This window comes from Bicyclus anynana, chromosome 24 (assembly GCF_947172395.1).
Source record: "Bicyclus anynana chromosome 24, ilBicAnyn1.1, whole genome shotgun sequence".
Taxonomy (NCBI): Eukaryota; Metazoa; Arthropoda; class Insecta; order Lepidoptera; family Nymphalidae; genus Bicyclus; species Bicyclus anynana.
This window is the reverse complement of record NC_069106.1, coordinates 270,261-284,032: the sequence shown is the minus strand read 5'-3', so window position 1 is coordinate 284,032 and position 13,772 is coordinate 270,261. Positions and strand designations below refer to the sequence as shown.

General features: G+C 36.6%; 1 protein-coding gene across 1 annotated transcript in view; it reads right to left on the bottom strand.

Moving 5' to 3' along the window:
* Positions 1–13,772, bottom strand: part of LOC112049553 (complexin) — a 322,195-nt gene that overhangs the window by 232,346 nt on the left and 76,077 nt on the right. The window lies entirely within an intron of this gene.

The window sequence follows — 13,772 nt, the reverse complement described above, 5'->3', positions numbered from 1 at the left end:
ATAATGAGCCTGCATCCAGTGAATCCCTGCGACTCGCTTGATGTCGTCAGTCGACCTGGTGGGGGGTCCAACACTGCGCTTTCTAGTGTAGGGTCGCCATTCCAGTACTTTGGAACCTCAACGTCCATCGGCTCTTCGAACTATGTGCCCCGTTGCCACTTCAGCTTCGCAACTCGTTGAGCTATGCCGGTGACTTTGGTTCTTCTGCGGATCTCCTCATTTCTGATTCGATCACGCAGAGATACTAACATAGCTCGTTCCATCGCCCGCTGTGTGACTCTGAGCCTTCTTAGGAGGCCCATAGTTAGCGACCAAGTCTCGGAACCATAAGTCATCACTGGTTACGGATGTAGGTGTAGATAAGTTATGATCTACATCCGTAGTTGTTAGGATATTAGGAAAAATCACGAGTATGCGCGATAAGATGTGTTGAATTTAATATTTTTTCAATTTAAATTATTAATTAGAAGGGAAATCTAAAAGGAAATCTTTATCTATTGCATATGTAAAACTATACATAGTTTGGTATTAAAATTCACATGTCTCTATTACGAAGCCAACTTTGCTTTAGAACTTCGGGTCTTCAATATCCCCTATGAATCTACAATTTTTTAATCATACTATCAAGCAAGTTTGGTTGACTTCAAACACTTTATTACACAAAATCAAAATAACAAAATTTTACAAAACAAATTAAGTGAGAATACAAACAATGGTGTAACGCCGGCCTTATCTCTGAAGTGATATCATATGGAGTTCAAGTTTATACTGAAAGACACCGCAAATACTCCACCTGGTTAGCTAGTATTTGAATAAACCCTATATAACCATTATACAGGTTGCTCGGGAGCAGGAGTATTTCCCATAACTCTAGGATATTCTTTAAGGAAAATTAATTATAAATGTCTGAGGAACATGTGTTTTAAAATGAATATTGTCGGAGTAAAAAATATTTCTTTATTAGTAAGTAGATCTTACGTTGTGTCCCATAATATCACATCCTTATATTATGACGTAGCCAAACTTATTCATTGATAAATATCATTAAGTAGTAGTAAAGTGCGGAGTGCCAGTTGCTATCTCGTCGATATCACCAGTCTTACTACTGCGATTACTTATTATAAAATGCTAGGATAGATAAGGCAGGTGTTACATGGAGTTATTTGAATAATTACTTTGTATGAAAACATAAACAGTTTTTGTTTTAGTTGAAAAAAGTATATGAAACTTGGTTCCTGTAAGTGGACTTGTCAACACCTTGAAGTTATGGAAGATACTCCGCAACACCCTGTATATAAGTAGGAATTATAACCCCGTTCGTACATCCGTAACAATGTTAAAGGAATATTGCGTTTCCCGGTCACGCGTCTACCGCTAATTACCCGCTCATTCCGCCCGCGTACCGTCGGCAGAACAGAACAAACTCGCCGACAGATATGTGGCGCACGTCGACAAAAAAAAGAAACTTTCGCCGCTATTTCTGGTATAGCAGAAATTCGGTGAATTGTGATGTACAAACGTAACGTAAAAGTTAGTTCTGCGACTGCCACAGTCTATGAATGTAACGTATCTTCAGTCACTAAAACATCTAGTAGTATAATTTCTATATATTTAAAAAAAAAATATTCTATACTTTAGGTAGACACGTCTAGAGAAGTATACTACTTAGGTAGGTACTTATGTTTACTGCCAAGCAACTTCAGTCGTTTACTAGTGAGATTTCAGACATATGAGGCTTCTAATCTATGTCTCATATTAACAATCAAGGTGGCACTTTGTAGGACATTTGTAGGACGCAGAAAAATAAAAGTAACCGACATAGCTCAACGAGTGGCGAAGCTGAAGTGGCAATGGGCGGGGCACATAGTTCGAAGAGTCGATGGACGTTGGGGTCTCTGACTCCGCACTAGAAAGTGCAGTGTTGATTGACACCCCACCAGCTGGACTGACGACATCAAGCCAGTCGCAGGGATTTGCTGGATGCAGGCGACTCAGGATCGTGATGTTTGGAAGTCTCTACAAAAGGCTTATGTCCTACGTCCATCGGCTAATGACGATGATGATGAGGCATTTTTTTCAACAATTTCATTAGTTGATATTTTAGACACACATTTTTCTCACTACAAAGTATCCATCCCCCCGTTTATGTCTAATATAACTTAAAATTGAGTTTGAAACTTTTCATCAGAAGCTTAGAGTTGGAAACTGGGAATCACACCTTGGAATGCAGAGAGCTTTGTGAAACACCATTGGATTACCTAATACAGGTTTGGATAACCTAGGAGTATCGTGAAACTTATGGTACGTCTAAAACTTGAGTTTTACTGATAAAAAATTAAAAAAAAAATTATATAAAGTTAAGTAAATTACTAGTAGGTGACTGTTTAATTTATAAAAATAATATTCACAACCAATTTCAGTTTATTTAATTTTCCCACTTTAAGAAACTTTTTAGATTTAGATTTAGATCTTAGACACACCATGCTACTATAACGCGGGTTAGTGGGCTTAAGGTGATGAAGTTTCAATGCATGGGATGTAACACATATGTCCTAAATTCGAGTTACTCGTGTCTTTGAAGAAAGAACTAAGCTAAGCTAAGACTCGAACTCTGACCTTTTGATCTAAGCCCATCAAGTCAGTTAAACAGTATCGGCAATAGTTGAACGCGTCATGTACCGGAAACGAGGCTAAATTCCAGCACCGAATCCGATAGTGTCGAGCTTTCCTTCGTTTTATCCGGGTGCCAGGCCGCCCGGGGCTGCAATACCCGGCTATAGCTTTTACACGTACAAAGGACCCGGAAAAGTGTCCCGCTTTTTACGGGGCGTTCAGGAATTTCGATAAAATGTATTTCGAAGCTGCAAGCATTAAAACATTACAGAGATTTTAAAACTGAACGTTTATTCAGATTAAACAAACACCTGCATGTTTTTTTTTACCTTTTATTGGTAAAATGAGGGTTTAGTATTTATACTCATAAGTCTATGTGTCTTCATATTGAATTTAATAGGGCAGCATTCGATATTGCAAAAAATAAAATCAAAATAAAGTCTAAGCTATCCCATGTATCGCTGAATAAAGAATAAAGTATTGAAAGTTATTATAATAATATGTTATAGATAAAAACTCTTCCACCATTTTTTATATGAGAAATAATAAAGTAACATTAACGATTGAAAGTTACATATTATTAATTGTATCCAATACTAAAGCCTAATCTATAAATGCGAATGTAAAATTGTATGTTACGCTAAATCATAAAACTCATTTTAAAAATTATTTTAAAGCTATAATATTATCAGTTACTAAAAAACTTCGCCTTATCACCGTATCCCCACAAAAATGGATGCTACGCGATTAAAACCGCGGGGCGTTCGCGACTAAATTACATCATATCAAAACTGAAAAATATTAATGTGAAAATGGACATGATACCAATAGATTTTGAGTTATTACCGAGCCAAAAAAGGCTCTAAATAGTCCGTGTGAGGACCTACTGTTTGGTGTTTGCTTGAATTTGGCGATACGCTCTCGCGTATCCGGTATGAAGTAGACACTAGACTAGACACGGGCATAAGTTAGTTATTCCTGCAAATCGTCTCCAAAGAGTTAAAAAATCTTTTGTAGGTTTGGGTGTACTCTTCTACAACAAGATCCAAGACTGCGATGGACTTGCCAATGCACAACTTTAAGCAATGTGTTAAAAAACATTTACTTAGTCGAGGGACATTATTGATGAGTTCCTTAATGATAAAGGTGCTTGGAGGCCATTGGATCAGCTTCCACCTTCACACAAGAAGTAAAACCATAAGAAATTGTAATTGTTATGAATTGTAAACTATAATACTGTATGATTTGAGTTTCTTGCCGGTATCTTCTCAGCAGGACCTGCCTTTCGAACCGGTGGTAGAATCTTTATAAATAGTCAACTGACGTGTCAAAAGTGCTTGTAAACTGAAGCCTACTTGAAATAAATGAATTTTGAAGTCAATAAATAAACAATGTAATCTTCCAACCTGCTCACAGTCTGTTTCAGTAGAAAAATCAGCGTGCGTGACTCCGTCCCACGACCTGCGCCGATAAATAAACGTCACGGTGACAAATAGAAATTCCTGAACGAAATAAATCACGCCATTCATTGGAGCCGCTCAAAAACTTGGATTAGATAACTTTTTTTCGCAACTTCGGCAAGGTTTTGTGGAGATATAAGACCTTGATCTACATCGCTAAATGGATCTAGTCTCGGTTTCAGGGTTGGGAAACTGGTAAAGCTGTAGTTCGTTCCCAATTCGGATCTATTAAGGATTTTAAATTTTCTAAATTGGCACAGTATTGGTCTACTGCTAGGTATAGGCCGTGGTTAAAATGTTTTTCAGATAGCATGGGCACGGTGACAGTTGCCTTATGACGTTCATAATACGTACTATTATCGTGAATCGCGACTTTCTTTCTTTCAATAGCGAAACGAACTGTCACCGTACCCATGCTATCTGAAAAACACTATAGTTACCACCCCACTGGCAAAGATGTAAATACTTTGCATGGAAAAAACGTATGACGATAGAAGTTTTTTTTTATGTTTTTAAGCTATTGCATAACTTTTATCGCGGACTTTGAGTTCGACGGAATCAAAAAACTAAAATAAACCTACACAAAAAAATACATAACAGTAAAAGGCGAAAAATAACATTGTACTTAGGTATTATGATCCCAACTAGTCATCGGTATTAAGGCGATGCTAAATGATAACAAAATAAATCTTATAGAGCACCACACGCCATGAACCGATCCGTAGATAGGACATTCTTGTAACTACCATGTTATTAATATCTGTCTTAGTGTAGTCTGTACATCTCGTCAGGAAGTCGATTGAATTTATGTTTTTAAAAATATTTATTATGCGATTAAATAGAAATACATATTTGCAGAAAGTTAACGTGTCCATTAAAATGAAATATCTACTGAAAATTTGCTGAAAAGTGTGAAAATTTCGTCACAATTGTATGCTAGCAATTTTTCTCCATCCATGCCTACGTGTACATTCCATTGAAGCGTGGATGAATAATACACAAGATATAAATTATTTCACTCTCACTGTCCCTCTCTAACACACAATGGGCTCGTCACCCTGTCCCGCTCGCGACACGCTAGCACATTGACAGCGCTGATAAATTACTCCTTGCTGGAAAACAAACGCTCGCCTTAATTTCCTATTAGAAGAGTTATTGGAAATTGATTTTAACATGTGTAGGATTGCGCAAGCTCTGGGGGGCTTACGGAGTTACAGATTCATTTAATTTATTGGTTTTTTATGAGCTTAGAAACTTGCAGCGTAAGAAATATTAATGGTGCTACAATACCACCTGGTGGGGCGTCGACCAACACTGAGTTTTACAGTGCGGAGTCGCCGTTCCAGCACCGAGTCAAGTCGGAGGGATTCGCTGGATGCAGGCGACTCAGTATCGTGATGTTTGGAAGTCCCTACAAAAGGCCTATGTCCTGCAGTGGACAACCATCGGCTGATATGATGATGATGATGCATTTCATTTATCTTGAAGTCTTGAAGTATATATTTGTAACTGTGTCTGACAAAGGTTTGACACGAAACTTTGTATGTATAATCTACGATATCCGTCTGGTTTGGTATACGTGTATGTATGGAGTGGTGGTCTGCCTGTCAATTGTCTACTGTTAAATGCTTGCTTATACACCTCACTACTGGCATCCCAAGTCTAAGTTGAAAGCCACTATGACTATCAACAGAAGAAAAACTATAAAATATAGAAGCTAATGTTTAAAGTATGACTATTTGAGGGAATAAGCATAGTACTTTGAACCGCCTAAAGCTACCAGGGCCCATAGTGCAAACTCCATTGTAGTCCATGCTTATCAATGATAGGAGTATAAGCTAAGAAACTTATATAAAACAACGAAGATCTGACCATCGCTGGATGATTATCCAGAACAACTTCTTTCAGGGGAGACTGCGTTTAACTTGGAACTGAATTGTCGGCAAATAAAAGAAGTAATAAGCATAAAGTACATTAAACATTTTTAAATTATCTATTTACCATTTAACCTAAAAAGATTAAAAGGAGTTACAACATACTGGAGGTAGTATAATATCGGCTATGAGCTGAATATCAAAAATATATACAAAAAAAAACATACTTTTTTCTAACGGTACGTTACCCCGCTAACGACGTTTTCTCCATTCAAGGACATCGCAGTGAAAGCCAAGCCCCGAGAGAGCGGCATATTCTACAATAACAATTTTTTGTTTGACGATGAAAATAATGTGTTTTTTTCAAGGTACTTTATATGAATGTTATTTTTTGTCTATACGATATTCAGCTTTTCTTAATTCCAAAAAAATACAGTAAAGAGTCACTATCATAATCAGCATTAAAGCTGCTTGTTAGGTCGAAGAACCAAATCCCCTTCTTGTATAACAAATGAGTCCTGGCACTGTAGTGAACCACTAAACGAGTAAATATTTTAATACGTCCTCCGTGGCGCAGTGGTAGTCGCGGTGGATCTACAAGACGGAGATCCTCAGTTGATCCCCGGCTAGGCTAGTTACAAACCTACCGACAAAGACGTACCGCCAAATGATTTAGCGTTCCGCTACGACGTCGTATAGAAACCGAAAGGGGTGTAGATTTTCATCCTCCTCTTAGCAAGTTAGCCCGCTTTCATCTCAGATTGTATCACCTACCGCCGAATATAGTCAAGGTTTTTTTTTTTTTTATAGTCAAGGGCAACCATGTAAAGAACAACATAATAATGATGTGAGTTTTCGATTCTTGATCCCTAAATTGTACAACTATTAGGAACTAAGGAAGAAATAAGTTTAAATCATTAATTAGGAATTAGACAACCCACTATAAGGACCGATGACATTAAGGGATGTCTTTTGTGCATGTAGCTTAAGAATGTAATGTTCAGAAGTCCTTACTCATACTCTGTTATGAACTATACATCTACGAGTACCGTTAAGCTTTCTTGTTGTGCCAACAGTTCAGGAAAATATATTAAATGTGTTATGCCGTCAGTACCTCCGCCTAACGACACGGCTCCACCGCAGCGACGAAGCCGCCGGGAATACATTTCACATCATCAGTGTTTTGTTTGCGTTGCCTCCGAAAAATAATAACATTCGTTTTACTTTAGAACTTGAAATAACAGTTCAAAAATGTTATGTTATACGTGATCCGCACCGAAGCGATATAAAACAACGAAGGCAATAGACTTCTCCAATGCGAATCATATTTATTGTAAAAAACTTCACAACAATCTGTTCAAACTACTCAATGTCGCGATACAAAGTACTTACACTGCCATCTATCGACACTTCGTTAAACCAAATCAAAAATAATCGATCGAACTGCGTCGAACGGTCGATTATTCTTGTTACAAAATAAATTGAAGAAGAAATATCATATTTTTCAAGCGTATGAGTAGATTGTCTTATTTTATAGTGATTCTCAAAATATTGTAGTTTTCGTAATAAATTTAAAAATAATCCAATCACAATGGATTGTTGAAATTTTGCTTCAAAATACATTTTTTCTTTTTATTCACCGCACATCAAAATTAGTAACTGTCTAAATATAAGTAGCACAAAATTGTTTTACAATTTAATGATATTGAAATCTCTGCTAAAGTTAAACAAAAGAATACATAACAAGTTATCTTATATTCGTATACAGTAAAAGTTATTGCTTAAATAGCAATATTAGTAGAAAGGCAAACCTTGAGGATTTTTGCCAATTATCGTAATTTTGGATGTCATGTCGCTTTTTATATAATAACCAAAACACAGCATGTTTTGTTTGCCCGCAGGACGCACCGCAATGTAATGTTATTATTCCGTTGTTAGCTTTACGTAATATGTACGTAATACTGACAAACATTACTTCACGAGGTAAAAATAAGTATTTTTTTACGAATTTTTATGAATACGTCTTTATCTCTCACTATCAATACGTTCAAGTTAGCCAGAGAACGGTGTATCTCATCATTGACAATCAATATTCGGCTCACTGATGAGCACGAGTCTCCTCTCAGAATGAGAGGCGAAAGTCCAATACGCCGGCCAAATGCGGATTAGCAGACTTTACACACGTAGAAAGTTAAGAAAAGTGTCAGGCAGGCAGGTTTGCTCACACGATGTTTTTCCTTCACTATTCGAGACGTGTGATATTTAATTTCATAAAAAATGATTCCCATCAAAATAATCACAGTTGTTACAATATGGTATGTGACGTCATTAAACGTCAAACACTCGCTTTACAATATACGTTTAAAACTAATAAATCATAAACGTTATTCACAGAACCATTCACGCGCCGTTAATACTACAAAATAACTTAAACCATAGTAAAAAAGCCGTGAATCAAGCCTTAACGTAGGCTTGTTCGGTTGAGGTTATTAGGTTAGAGGTTATCTACAAAATCTAAATTATTTGACGAAATTATCTGTAAAGTATATAATATTACATGTATATTCCTTCCTCTCTTATTATAGAAGCTCGTACCAACTGGTAACTTATAATAGGCTATTAGGGAGTTGAATTTGATTACTCAAAAGTTATACTTTGTGTCATTTTAAATGATTGGCTACTTCATCAAAGAGGAACCTTTCGGCGGCTCTTGCTCTGTATTCAATTTGTAAAGTCTCGAAGCTTGCCACTTCAAATTAGTAGTCGAGTGATGTGGGTTGACAACGTAGAGATGTTACGAATAGAGCGGATTCCGGGCTCTTCTTTGTTTATTTTATATTATCTATAAAAATAAATAAAAAATGCTAATGCAAAACTGGACAACAACTGCACAGCTTAACCAATAGGGATGATGACTGTTTTTTAAATTGTATATAAATTAGGAGTATGCTAATAGTAAAGCAACTTTGTAAAAGTAACAGGGTATCTGCGATTATTACTTTCGGAGCTACAGGGGTTGAAAACTCCCCATACAAAATGGTACGATTTAATGACGTCGTAGGTACATAATGATCGATAGATTTGTACAAACAAAATTACTAATATCCTTGGTTTTTGTGCGTTTATGTTTATAGTTCACATATTAAAGAATGCCACATTTAATGTAAGGAAACTTAAACTGTATTAATTTTCATATAATTACGATAAAAAAAATTAATAGATTTTGAAATTTTATAATCTTATTTATTTTGCATTGACCTTATTTGCCCGAATGAATCATAAAAATCAATTTATTCAAACTTAGTCATCATCCCCATTCGGCTAGTTCTTTTGTCTATTTTTTTGTTAAGGCACAAATAATTATTTACAAGTTAAATTACGAGGAAAATAGTACGAAGTTCAACACTGATCTTTTTTCCAAACTACTAATTTATTAATTTGTAAATTAATTAATGTATGAAAAATGGTCTTTCTCCTTTGTCAGGGTGGCTAGTTTACGATAGTACAAAGTTTTTCCTATGTTTGTCCTAAATAGAATGATAAATTAGTTTAGCCATTTTTCATGGCAAATTCACTTTTTCATGAAAAAAGCAAATTTATAATTATACACTTCATAGATCTCTGCTATAAAATTCCATATCAGTTATTGACAATATATTGATTCCTTTGAAGTTATACGAACACAAGTAAAATGTTTTAACACACAACATGAAAGCTTTGTCCTATCTGCAACTGTAATGTTTATATATCTACTACAGAAGTAAACCTTTTGAGGAGGGCTCATAATATGAAAGTTTGAAGAGGGTCGCAAACTTATATCTCGTACACAACTACAGCTGTTAGGTTATTGACTATCATTTGTTTTAGAACTGTCTCAGGCACTTGGTCGCTGGTATGTATAAACCACGAAGGGCGTAGAGGTTTTATTTATCTATACTAATAACTAAATAGGTAAAGTTTGTCAGATTGTAGGTGTAATCTCTGGATCTACTGAACTGATTTTTATCAATAGAAAGCCACGTTATTTTCGAGTAAGTTGTTTAATCCCTGTATTTGTAACTACGCAGCTGAAACCGCGAGACGTTTGCTAGTTTGTTATAAACTTACTTTAGAATATGATCCAATGATGAGATGATGATAAGTACTATGATTGTTAATAGAAATGTCATAGAAACCGAAAGGAGTGTGGATTTTCATCCTCCTCTAAAAAGTTTGCCTGCTTCCATCTTAGACTGCATCACTTACCATCAGGTGAGATTGCTGTCAAAGGCTAACTTGTAAAGAATAAAAAAAAAATGTACAGTACGCATACCAGTAGACAGTTCTAAATAGCAAATATCCTAGTTTTTATCCCCATTTGTTCAAAATTGGAATGTACGCGGGTAAAACCGTGAGCCATAGCCAGTATATAGATAAAACGATAATAAATATATAAAACATTCACAAAGTATCATCCAGCGCTGTATACAGCTGGTGCCGGTACGCTACGCTCGACTATAAAACGTAACCGCGTTCAAATTGAATGTTTTATTTCCTGCCAACTCTGAAATGATAAATATTGGATGTATTCAGTGAATGGAATGAAAATTAAATTTCAATATGAAATCAGCGCAATCAATTCAGAAATTCAAAGTGCAAGCTTTACCAACAGTGAAACGGTGCTAGGCTAAGAGCTAGTGGAATGTTATCAAAATCATTAATTATTTAAAGGAGTTCGTATTTTAAAAAGTGAACTCTAAAAGTGAGTATTGACTCTACCACTAGTTCGTAATGTGCTCTTTAACCCAAGAAACAAGTCAAAAACCTACAAGAACCTCACCGGTTATCACACCTTTCAAATAGTAATTTATTACAAACTATCCCACCCAACACATACCCTACCATACCCCTACCCTACTTCTACCCTAATGCTTGTTATAAATAACTAAGCTTATTTGAATTAAGGTGCTGGAATAGAGATCCCGTATCGCAGTGCTACCCCACATTTGATGGAGGAAGGACATCGAGCGGGTTGCAGGGAGCCGTTGGACGCTCGTTTAGAAGTACATGCAAGAGCCTATGTCCAGCAGTGGACGTCCATGCTGAGGATAGGCCTGATCGTCTTCATCATCACTGAATGATAATGATGGTAATGAGTTGAATCAAACAAGTTTGAATTTGGAACACAAAGTTCTAAGCGCCATAAGATTGCTATACATGCTCTTTTACTATTAAAAGGTGCTTCATTATTAATTTTGCGCTATTTTTCCATTTGTTTGCTTTTTTACTAATTTATGTGATGTAGTCTACTAGAGTTTTTACCACAATATCAAAAAATACTATTTTACTTCAATGATAAAACAATAAAATGTTTACTTTGTTGAAAGCTTGAAAGCTGTTATTATTAAAAGTGGTTTAATATCTAAATACATTCTACTCGGTAGGATTAAATAATGATTGAATTGATTTTTCGTAGCTGTATTGTTATTGCTACGCCTGACTACGCCGTAGCGCGTAGCATTTAATATTGAAGTTTGCTACGAAATTTCAATATTATTTTATTTTATTATGTTGCAATATTTTTATTTATGTTTGTACTTGTGTAAATTTCATGGTGAACGAATTAACCGTTTTGCAGCTACGAGTATGATAAAAACAACATATGCCATTTATGCCTCCTCTTCACGGTGTCCAATACGTGTTTCACAGTGGCCAACGATAGTTTCAAAACACCCGCACTGCGTGATAGCCAACATGCTAGCCAGTGTATTAGCTAACGTATTGACTAACTTATTGGCCAGCGTGTTGGCTGACCACTTGTACAGATCCGCACACGCTCTACATGTTAGCCAAGTAAAGCTATGGTCTCTTAATCGACCCTAAAACGCTGCGGTGTGCGGAATGCAGTCTCGGACACATAATCGTATGAAAAACATCAAGAATGGTCTTTTATTCCGTCGCAGTGAGCTTCGTCTAGTCGAATAAATCTATGGTCTACTCTTGTAACTGCGGCAAAATTAACAGACCGCTTCCCCGAAGAGACAGTAAATCTGCGTCGTGACGCTGCGTTGAATCGCACAACGCTGCGTTGAATCGCACAACGTTGCGTTGAATTACACGACGCTGAGCTGAATTGCACAACGCTGCCTTAAATCGCACAACGCTGCGTTGAATCGCACAACGCTGCGTTGAATCGCACAACGCTGCGTTGAATCGCACAACGCTGCGTTGAATCGCATCGCGGTTTTGCAGTACGATTAAGAGACCAAAGCTTAAGTCAGCGTATGGCTATCGTATTAGCCAACGTAATGACCAACATTAAAATATCCCATATATTAAAAAAGCAAAGTATTAATGTTTGTATTTGCATAATGTATTTTACAATAAGACAATGACAGATGTAATTTGCCCAATTTTATGATTTCAATATAAATGTTTTTGGCACAGAGCAATAACAGTAAGTACATAACATGTATAAGTCCGCAAGTGCTGCCGGTGACGCGAGGGCTGCCAGTTGGCAGCGGGCGCGGGTGCGGTGCCAACTTAGTGTTTGCGGCGCAGGGAGCGCTCTAGTCTCGGAAATTACTTATAGAATACGTTATCATAATTTTATACTATTAAAAACCATTTAGATAATTATACTGCCAAACCGTTCATCATCAGCCCACTATTATCATTATAAGCCCACCAACACGCATTGGAGCTGCGTGATTGGTCTACGCTCCATATCACTTTTTAATAAAATTACATGTTTTAAACCTGATAATGCATTAGAAGGAAAAACTTTCAATCAAATACATAATCAAAAAGGGTCAATCAAATACATAAAATGAAATTTTTACTCAATATGTTTCAAGTTATTTTTTATTAGTCCAGTTTATTTCCATTAGACAAATGAACCGAGAAAGCTGAATTTTGGATATGACGCCTAGAAAAACCTAACTACAAATTGTCAACTAAGATTACCTACGTGCAATATATGGTATATTGCACGTAGGTAACCATATTGAAAAAAAACATGGGACCACCCTGGAAAACCCTTCAAAACAAAAAAAGAATTTTCAAAATCGGTCCGTAAATGACGGAATAGTCGCTGGACATACATAAAAAAAAACATACATAAAGCCGAACGTAGAACCTCCTGATTTTTGGAAGTCGGTTAAAAAGGGTTGAATTCAGTGTTTTAACAATAACTCGGTTCTCCGTTGAGATACGAAAATTTTGAGTAATTACATTTTCGATTGAACTTGGAGCATAAGCAACAACGTTTACACTCATGTATTGTAACATGTCGTGATGGCTTCTGATGTGTCGCATACAAAATGTATGATACCGATTCTGTTCTGATGCGTCACGACACGACACGTCAGACAAATATAAATCGGGCTTAGCCACATAGGTACTGGTCTGACGAGGCAGTTACAACATTTTTAGAAGTCGGTATAAAAAGCTGCGCTTATAAATGTGGCGAACAATAACGCAACGTTTCCCGCGGCCATGCGATAATTTATCACGACCCTTTGTCTCGCGGCGACTGCGCGCGACGGCCGACCTGCGGAACCCCAATTATTATGACGCGTCACTTATTATGACACTTCACTTTATTATGTCACTTGGCTTTATCCTCGACGTTGTTATCTGAGATATATTGGACTGAGAGCCGAGATGACCAGACCTTTTTCATTTTATCATCGTTATCAGCCTAATAGCCGTGAGAGTGGACCTCTGCCTCCGATTCCGGAGGGTGTGGGTTCGAATCAAGTCCGGGGCATGCACCTTCAACTTTTCAGTTGTGTGCATTTTAAGAAATTAAATATCACGTGTCTCAAACGGTGAAGGAAAACAT